The sequence below is a fragment of the Gavialis gangeticus genome, unplaced genomic scaffold, assembly GCF_001723915.1.
Source record: "Gavialis gangeticus isolate Ggan-Ray unplaced genomic scaffold, GavGan_comp1, whole genome shotgun sequence".
Lineage (NCBI taxonomy): Eukaryota > Metazoa > Chordata > Crocodylia > Gavialidae > Gavialis > Gavialis gangeticus.
The window spans coordinates 17,185,008-17,195,008 of record NW_017729025.1 but is presented as its reverse complement, the minus strand read 5'-3'; the positions used below and the strand labels follow the sequence as shown (position 1 = coordinate 17,195,008).

The following is a 10,001-nucleotide window of genomic DNA, read 5'->3' as shown; positions in this document are numbered from 1 at the left end:
GGCAGCCAGCAGTAAGTTTGTGCAAGGGAAAGGGTGTTTAAACCCTCTCCCTGGCCCCAGACCCCAGCTGGGGTTTGCTTGGTTAGGCAGTCCCCCTCCTTCCCACAGACTGGGATGGATCCCCAACTGGGCTTGACCTCCACCCCCATCTTGTCAGCCAGACTTCACTGCTCCAGCTAGGGAGCAGAGGGGTGGGACCAACCCTTATTTGTTGGAGCAGGCAGCCCAGCCCAGGGCTGCAAAGCATGCTGGGATGCTAGGGGGACTGTGATTTAAATTGAACCAGGAAGAGGTCTGGGACAGAAGTTTCATAAATCAGTTTGACTCAAATCAGTTAAGTCTACATTAAGCAAGGTTTATCTCAAACCAGTTTCAGCCATTTTGAAACTGGTTTATGTGCACTGAACTAGTCTGTTACAGATTTAAACCAGTTTCTGATCACCAGGGATCCTGGTTTTCTCTGATGAAGAACTCACAAATTCTCTGACAAAAATTTGCAAATTCTATGATAAAACCCCTGAAATTCGTCATGAAAATTAAAAGCTCCCTGCAGCCCCCTCCTCCTTAGCTCTGCTGGTGCCCCTCACTTGCCCTCATAACAACCCCCCCACCCTACTTCTTCCTCTTGCCCCCCACCCATAGCCCCTGCCCCCCCGGCCTGCTGGTGGGGACCCCCAGCTGCCAGGGCTATGGGGCCAAGGACCCAAGTCTGCAGCTCCCTGCCTCCAACTGCTCCCCCACTGCTGCTGTCTGCTTGGGTGGGGTCAGCTCCTGGCTCCCTCCCAGCCTTGCCAGTGCTCCTGGATGTGACCTGCAACCTCCCAGCCCCGTGCAAGGCCCACTTACCGCACAGGCTCCAGGAGCGAAGAGTAAGGCTGAGCTGAGCTGAGCTGAGCTGACAGAGAGTTTCAGGCCCTGCCCTTTCCCCTCTTCCTCCCCCTCCTCCTTTTTCTCCCCCTCTGGGCAGGGTTGGGGGTTTCCCACCCTGTTTGCAAACAGCTCTTGCAAGCTGGAGCTCTGCCAGCCTGCAGAGCTCTTTGCAAAAGTGGGGAATCCACAGGTTTTTCTGCTAGAATGAGAAATCTGTGTTTTCTCTGATTAAAAGGGGAAATCCATGGTTTTCTCTGTTTTTCCATGGGAAGTGGAAAATCTGGATCCCTGCTGATCACTTAATCCGGTTTATGTGTAACTTCTGTCACCAGCCCAGAAGTTCAGTGCACATAAACTGCTTTCAAAATGGCTGAAACCAGTTTAAGATAAACCAGGATGAATGCAGTATCAGGTTTAACTGATTTAGATTAAATCGCTTTATTGAACTTCTATCCCAGATCCCCTCTAGACTCAAGGTAACTCACAGTCCCCCAAGATGCTTTGCACCTTCTCGGCAAATCCTCCCATTGAAGGTTGGGTTAGCCTTGGCTCAAGCTGTCTGCTCCAGCAGAGCAGGGAGGCGTGCTCTAGCACCCCCCAGGCCCCTGCAGGTATGTGGCCACATTTCTGGAGTGAAAATTCAATGTTTGTTCACTTGCTTATTGGTTCAATCTATGCAGCTCAGACTAACCTGTGAAAATTGAATTGATTCAGCCTCAGGCTTTTTGACTGTCTGTACTTAGCCTGTTTGAACAAAGGTGAAAAAGTTGCTGCTATTCTGAGAAATCACTGGTACTGGGCTTGATTCTCAGCAGGAAGTGAAGAGGAGTTGCTTTTGCTACAGCCATTCATTTACTGGAAGAAAACATACTATTATGCTATTGTGCATGGGTGCTTGAAGTTGGCTGTACCCATGGTAATTCCAAAGGTAAAGAGAAGCCAAAGAGTTAATTTGGGTCAATTGCAACAAAATATCTTAATTCTTTTTATCACTTCACAAAATCTATTTTTTTTCCATCTGGCTAAATTATTTTTATTAGCAAAGACCTGAGCTGCTCAGCATCTTACAAGTTCAGTCTGAAATCTGATAATCAAACAACATATTTATTTCCTCACAATATATATTTATTCATTTAGATGCATCTGGTTTTCCTTGGGTAATAAGGGGATGCCAAGAGCAGGAGTCATGTAATGAGTAATAGTTCTATGTAGAAACTAATGAGCAGGGCTATTGCGATGCATAAAGAATGACTTCTTTCTTCCACTACTGATAATCACATTTTGAAAGGATTGTTTAATTTATTGTCACTGATACCCAAGGTTTAATTCAGCAAAAATAATAGTAGGTATTTATTTCAGGGTGGGGGGCATTAACCTGTGTAGAAGTAGAGTTCTTTCCTCTTTGCTGAGGTAGGAATAACTGTTTTCTTATCACTGGAAGGTAGTTCAATTTCAGTTGGGGTAAAGGTCATTTCACTCCTATATGACCAAGAAATTCTTTATTCAAAGGGTCTGACTTGTCTAGAAAATCATGTATATCTTCTGACTTAACCTCAGTGACTGACAGATCAGTATAGAATATCAAGTAGCTGCATATTCTGCTTCACTAGAAGGCTTATGAGTAGGAAACCCACATTTTCCAGAATTCAAAAAATAAAACTTTAAATGCGCTGTTTGGTAAAAGCATTCTTTAAAAAAAAATCTTGGGACAAGTAGCTTGCAATAACCAGGAATTTTTTAGTTGCACATAGATGCATCTATTTCAGTTTGTTTAGATTGCTTAATAATTTACCTGTGTACTGTTTGACCGTGACATTCAAATCAATTCTTCTGCTTGGTCTAAAGGTACATTTGATGCTGAGTAGCCAAGATACAGAGGACTGAAATTATAGAGCTGTCTAAAGACCAGAAACCTAATTTGGGGGGCAACACTGAAAACTTCTGTGTTTCCATGTAATCATGAATACCAGTGCCTTGCTCTGGTTTTCAACATAAATGGAGTTGTAATCTCTTTATGCTGGATGTCAGTTTAGCCCTCTGTCTTACATTTGTGATTGGTAAGTGGCATTCAAGGAATCGAAGCTATTGTTTACTTCCTTTAAAAATGTCATTTCAGTTGTATGGTATTTTGCTTAAACCAAACTGACCTCAGTGGGTAGAAGCTTTTCCTTTAGCAGTATCCCAAAGGAGTATGTCTGACTCTTGATTCCTGTTTGCCTCCCTTGTGTCTGGTATAGGTCCAGCATTGTGAATTTAAGTTGGATTCAAACTATCTGTTTGCAAGCTGAATCTCTTAAAAAAGAAACTTTCTTGGGGGTGAGTGGAGAAAGGTCAGGTAGGAGTTTAGGAATGCTTTGTTGACAGTGTCTGTTCTCTAGTTCAATGCATAATACTGAAGTGAAGAAGGCATAGCTTACTATATTGGCAGGACTGTGTTGTCATTGTCTTTGTTTCAACCTGGCCCAGCACCCCTCAGTACAATCTCTGCACTGTTCTGAGCACACCCAGCTGCTAAGTCCCGCATGCTTTGAAGCTACTGGGTTTGGGATAGAGTTTACTGATTGTTTATAATTCTGGAGCTTTAGAACATGCTGCTTTGTGGATATAGTGTCCTTCCATGAGATGTACAAGTCCATTTGCCTCAGATCATGAAACCAGTGCCTCAGATCTCCTGAACCCCTCCCATCACACATGCACATAACCTCTCCATTTCTCCCCCAGTTTTACCTAGGCCAGGGATTCTCAATCAGGGTGCCATGAGATGCTTTTAAGAGTTCTGTGGAGTGCTGCACAATATTAGCACCGTTCGCTGTTCAAAAGCCTCTACACAGCTCGCAAGATCAATCTAGAGGTTTTAAATAGGAATCCATAGAGTCAAAAATATTTTGACTTGCTGTGGTTTTACTGAGCTCTTTGTAACAGAAGATGTGCTTTATTATTTTTGCCCTATTATTTTTTCTGACCATGAGAGTGGTCAGGCACTGGAACAGGTTACCTAGAGAAGCTGTGGATTCTTCATGCTTGCAAACTTTCAAAAGCAAGTTAGACAGGCACTTGGCTGGGATGGTTTAGTCAGGGATGATCTTGCCTTGAGCAGGCAACTGGACTAGATGACCTTGTGAAGTTGCTTCCAGCCCTACTTTCCTATGATTCCTATGCTTTTTCTGTAGTGAAAAAAGGAGCAAAATTTAAGACCTGACATTTTACAAGTGGGGCCTTCTGTGTAACAAGGAGTGCCTTCAGTCTTAGAAAGATTGAGAACCATTGATTAGACCAGGGGCAGGCAATTATTTTGGGCAGAGGGCTGCTTTACCCAGTTTTGGCAGGCTGTTGAGAGTCGCATGGGTAGCCCCTTCCCTTGACAGGTGCCCGGCCCCCTGGTCACCATCTTGGGACCAATGTCCCAGGGCCAGCACCGGTGGGGCCCAAAGCGGGGCACAGGCTGGCAGGGGTCTGTGGAGCCAGGCTGGGATGCACCAGCAGGGAGAGTGGGGAGCTGGCCTGTCTCCATAGAGTCCCTGCTGGCTAGGGACCTGTGCTGCTGCCACCCTGCTCTGGGCCCCGCCAGCGGTGGCCCCAGGACACTGGTTCAGGCCCCATGCTCCTGCTGGCTCCCTGCCCACTTACTCCCAGTGCCCCCAAGCCCTGTGGTACAGGCAGGGGGCAGTACACAGCCTCAATCCCCTGTTTGCTGGCAGGGAAGAAGCTGGTGCTGAGTGTAGGGAAAAGTGGCCCCTCGCCCTCCCCATCATGGCCGGCACTCCCTGCTGCAGCCGCTTGCAGCCCATGCAGGGCTGTCTGGAGCAGGCACAGGCAGCCCCATGCAGGCTGTGAGCGGCTGCAGTGCAGGGCGCCAGCCACAGTGCAGGTGACGGGCCGCTTTTGCCCCCCCACGCTCAGCTTTTCCCTGGGCTCCTTCCCTGCCCGGGGTCCTCCCCTGCCCTTCCCCCTTACCTGCAGTTCCAGCACAGGGCAGCCACATGGTCCCAGGCCAGAAGCCTGTGCTGGGGCTTCCAGCTGGGGGGGTGGGGCTGGGTGGGCCCTGCTGTTGTGAGAGCCCGCCGGGCTTCCCTTGGGTCCTACTGCCCTTGGTTCCTGTCATTTTTTACAGGAACCAAGGGCAGATAAATATTCAATTTTCTATATTTTTTAGGGGCCCCGCAAGCTGGATAGAATGGCCTTGCGGGCCGGATCCAGCCCGCAGGCTGTGTTTTGCCCACCCCTGGATTAGGCTGTAGGCACTCTGGACTTCTAGTTTAACCTCTTTATGGGTGAGGAAAGCAAGTAATTTATGCTTAACAAAAGACTATCTCAGCCACAATGACTTTTTTCTATTATATTGTTTGTGATTTACCGATGTTTGAAAACAAGTAGTTCTGAAACACATGCTCCCTTAGTCTGAACTCAGACCCTCTCAGTGTCCAAGGTTTAATAGTTTGGGTCTGGGTATCTTTCCTCCTGGCCTCTGTTTTTGTGAGCCCTTCTTTGTGTGGCAGTAGTTGGCATCTCCTCACAGAGTAGCACCCCTCTCTACTTAAGTAGAGTCCTTATTTCCTTACCATGACCCATTAGAGACCATTGCTACCCCAGGCATTCCTGCAGTTCCTATCTACCCCATGGGAGAGTCCTATGCAGTCTTTGTTTCACAGGTTGAGACGCTCAAAACTGATGCTTGTTGTAGATTGTATTGCAGTATCTTTAACCCCCTCAAGATGTCAAACACTTTCCTAGAGTTATAAAGAAATAGGGCTGGAAGGGACCTCCAGAGGTTATTTAGTCCAACCTCCTGCCTGAGGTATCCCATACAACCATAATCTAAATTCAACATAAGACTACTTTCAACACTGACACAACATAGACTTAGCACTGAAACCTGCCACAGGTAAAGCAGGGGAACCACGGTAATCAGTGTTCTGCTTCTATAAATATATGCTTAGGAGGTCTAGGGTGAGGGCCATGCTCCTCGCTAGAGGAAGACAATCCCCCCCACCCCGTCCATGCCAATCTGACCATGGGGTAAAATTCCTTCCTGACCCCAAATGTGGCAATTGGTCTGACCCTGAGTGGAGGGGCAAGACCCTCTAGCCAGGAACCTCTGGCTTTGGTCCCAGCAGGAGAATTGGTACATCCCAGTTGAAGTCCCCAGCCTTAGCTGTAGCCAACACTCAGTGCCTCTGGAGAGGCTTAAAACCACCCTATCACATATAGCAGAAAAAGGGTTGGGGGGGGCAGAAGCGACCAGCAAAGCCCAGAAGCATGGGAAATACCCATGGCAGAAAATAGGCATAGCTAATTCTATGCCTAAATCATCCCTGATCAGTGGCTGTCCAACCTCTTCTTGAACACCTCTAGTGATGGACAGTCCACAGCTTCTCTAAGCAGTCTGTTCCACTGCCTCACTATTCTCACAGTGAAGAAGCTTTTCCAGATATCTAATCTAAATGCACTTTGCTGCAACTTCAAGCTATTGGTCCACATCCTCCTCTCTTTAGCAAAAGAGAAAAGGTGGTTTCCCTCTTCTTCATGGGAGCCCTTCAAGTATTTGTAGACTGGTATCATGTCTCCTCTTAAGTGCCTTTTCTGCAAACTGGACATGCCTACCTGCTTCAGCCTTTCCTCATATGACTTGTCTTCCAAACCCTTGATCATCTTTGTTGCCCGCCTCTGGACCTTCTCTAACTTCTCTATGTTCTTTTTAAAATGTAGACCCCAGAACTATGCACACTACTCCAGATGAGGCCTAACCAGTGCCTAATAGAGAGACACTATCACCTCCCAAGTCTTGCACCTAATGTTTCTGTTGATGCATCTCAACACCACATTGGCCTTTTGTGCAGCTGCATCACACTGCAGACTCATATTGAGTCTGTGGTCTACCAAGACTTCCAAGTCCTTTTCCATAGAGCTACCATCCAACCAGGGATTTCCCATTTTGTATTTGTGCTTTTAATTATTCCCCTCAGGGTGCAGCACCTTGCATTTGTCTGCATTGAACTTCATCCTGTTAGCTCTAGCCCAATTTTCCAATCTGTCGAGATCCTTCTGAATTGTGCTCGTACCCTCCGTTGTGTTCACAGTCCTTCCCAGTTTTGTGTCATCTGCAAGTTTGCTCAAGAAGCTTTCTACGCCAGCATCCAAATCATTAATAAACATGTTGAACAGCAGCAGGCCCAGAGCAGACCCCTCTTGGACTCCATTTGAAATGAATCTATGTCAGAATGGTAGGAAGTTAATAATTACTCTTTGCTTGTGGCTATTGAGTCAGTTATCTATCCACATTGTAGTAGTTTTATCCAGTCCATGTTTCTACAATTTGTTTATGAGAAGGTCATTCAGGACCTTGTCAAAGTCCAGATACTCTATATCCACAGCATTCCTTTCATCTATCCATGTAGTTACTTTGTCAAAGCAGGAGATCAGGTTGGTTTGACATGATTTGTTTTCCATAAATCCATGCTGGCTGTTTGCGATGAGGTTTTCCTTCTCCAGATGCTTGTATATGGCCTTCCTTAGGATATACACCAGTAACTTCACAGGTAAGACTAACTGGTCTGTAGTTCCCTGGGTCCTCCTTCTTGCCTTTTTTTAAAGAGGGGCACTACATTGGCCCTTTTCCAGTCCTCTGAAACCCACAGCTCCCACAACTTCATGAAGATCATTACCAAGGTCTCCAAGATCTCCTCTTCCTTTTTCTTCAGGACCCTGGGATGAAGCTCATCTGGCCCTGCTGCCTTGAATTCATTCAGACCCAATAGAAGCTCTCTGACCATCTGTTTTGTTATCACCTCCCTCTTGCCCCCTTCCTTATTTACATACTCCCTATTAGGTATCTAGCAGCTATTTTTTTTGTGAAGACTGAGAGGCAAAGTAGCTGCTGAGTATCTCCACCTTCTTTGTATCTTTGGTTAGGACTTCTCCCTGGCTTGTTAGCAGAGGACCCACAACTTCCTTGGTCCTTTCTGAGTATAGTACAAGAGCCTGCCCTTGGTCACAAATGAATTTGTGCTAATTTTTCTACACACGTATTTGGTATTTTCTACCAAATACTATAGTCTAGTATTTGGTACAGACGTATCCTACTTTGTCCCAGGCTTAAAACTGGTTATTCTAATTCATTTGGTTTTATGCTGCCAGTGTTATCAATGGGTAAACCAATTTCATGCTAAGACATGATTCGCATGCTCTATGCTCAAGACCTTTACTTTTAGGCAGGAGCAGGCAAACCACTGTCAATGTAACACTGTTGGAAACAACAGCTAATTATGAAGTTTCTGCAAGTCAAAGGTGGTTTACTCACTGGTAGTTATAGTTCTTTGAGCTGTTCTGTGTATATTGATCCTACTTGTGGGGGGCATGTACTGTTTGTCTAGGGCTTAGATAGAGGCTGTGTATGTACTCTGCATCTCCCTTGTGCTTTATGGTGTGAAGATGTGAAGGGTAGAGCAGCCCTTGTTGCCATGCATTTTCTTCACTGACCAGAAACCAGGTGATGGGACTGAAAGCTCAGGGAAAGTGAGTGGGCTCTGAGATTCAGATGGGCAGCAGCTCTTGAAGGATCACAGTTACTAAAGAAATAATAAACTGCCTTTCCTCCTTATAATCCTTCTTTCCAGGTGTGGTGTTTAGTGAGCAGATGCCAAGAGGTAGGAGTTATCTGAATAGGCTGAAGAACTGGACTCCTTGTTTTAGCGTCTGTTTTTGATGTTACCAGGAATGAGTAATCATTTGTAAATGGATGAATCAACAGCCATGTGGCTGCTCTATGAATACTAGTTGGTGGAAAACTGCTGGACAATGTTGCTGAGGTAGCTTATGCTCTAGTTGAACGAACCTTGATACGGTCTGGGGGGTTTGTTACCACCACATGCCATTCTAGTGCAATCTGGCTTCCATAGTACAACAATAACCTGTTAGCATTCAAGGTATGAATTTGCTTTTTATGTGCTGACAAATTGGTATTGGAAAAACTAGCAAAAAATACATTGCTGAACATTGAAGTATGTTATTAAACATTGAACAAATATATTATTAAACATATATAAACAACTGCATATATGAACATCTGATCTTATGTAAATGAGGATGTGGCCTTATTTTACCTGCAAGGTGATGTATAGAAGCATGGACTTATAAGCTTCAATTTTGCCTATCCTACAGAGGTAATGACTATTTAAAATTATGATTTCTTTGAAGAATGATTGTCAGGCTATGGGCAGCCACTTAATGAGTTACCATAGGCAGGTTTGGGTTAAGAAGGTATCATAGTCAGGGCAGATGGTAGATGAGATCCAGGAGGTCCAAACACATTAGGAGCAGGGACTGTGGCAAGGCTGGGATTAGGCAGGAGCAACTGGGGCAAGGCAGGAGTGAGACAGGAACAGGCAGAATACCAATGGTCCTAATAAAACAGTAGGTATGATGAAAGCAGCTTAAAATGGAATTTTATAAAAAGCAAAAATACCAAATTTAAGTCCTGTGATGGTGAAGTTTTTTTCATTGGTGGAAAAATTTACATTAAGTCCTCCAGAAATTTATGAACTGATTGAAAAAATACTGAAGAGCTCTGGGCTTGTGAGTGATGGGCTACATTTGCCACTACTTCAGACTTAAGGGCAAATCTGAATTCTTCAATGACAATAAAAAGTTGAGAATGAATGGAAAAAATGACAAGATTGGATTGCTGCTGTGTATTGCTAGGAAATTACCATTTTACAAACAAATTATTTATGTATTGAGGGATTTCCTGTTCGTGGCAGGATCTTCAGCATTTCTAAAGAGCAGCTTGTGTCATAGGTATTCTTCAGAGAGAGGCCTGGATGGAGAAGGGCAGAATTCTGGGAGGCTGACTTCAAAAGCAGTGGAGCTATAAATCAGCAGATGGACAGATAAGGAGGTCTGAAAAAGAAAAGTGATAAAGCTATCCTAGAGCAACAAGACTCATTCTAGCCTTTTCCTTCTCTTGCTTTCCTCAAGACGGGGAACTAAGGAGAAAAGAAGGGCAGGTGTGGAATTGGTAAGTCAACTGTAGAATTAGAAGGGCAGCCATTATGGACCCCTGACTTCTCTCTTCTCAAAATCAAAAGACCTGCCACTTACTGTTTTCCATTTTTTTTTCTTTTGGAAGATGCATC

The 10,001-nt window shown here is 45.1% G+C and overlaps 1 protein-coding gene across 2 annotated transcripts in view; it reads left to right on the top strand.

Annotated features, from left to right (window-relative positions):
- Positions 1–10,001, top strand: part of ESR2 (estrogen receptor 2) — a 79,349-nt gene that overhangs the window by 16,267 nt on the left and 53,081 nt on the right. For both annotated transcript variants that reach the window (XM_019518447.1, XM_019518446.1), the window contains exon 2: positions 2,716–2,927. The gene's annotated coding sequence lies outside the window, so the exon portion shown is untranslated. The remainder of the gene's footprint in view (positions 1–2,715; positions 2,928–10,001) is intronic.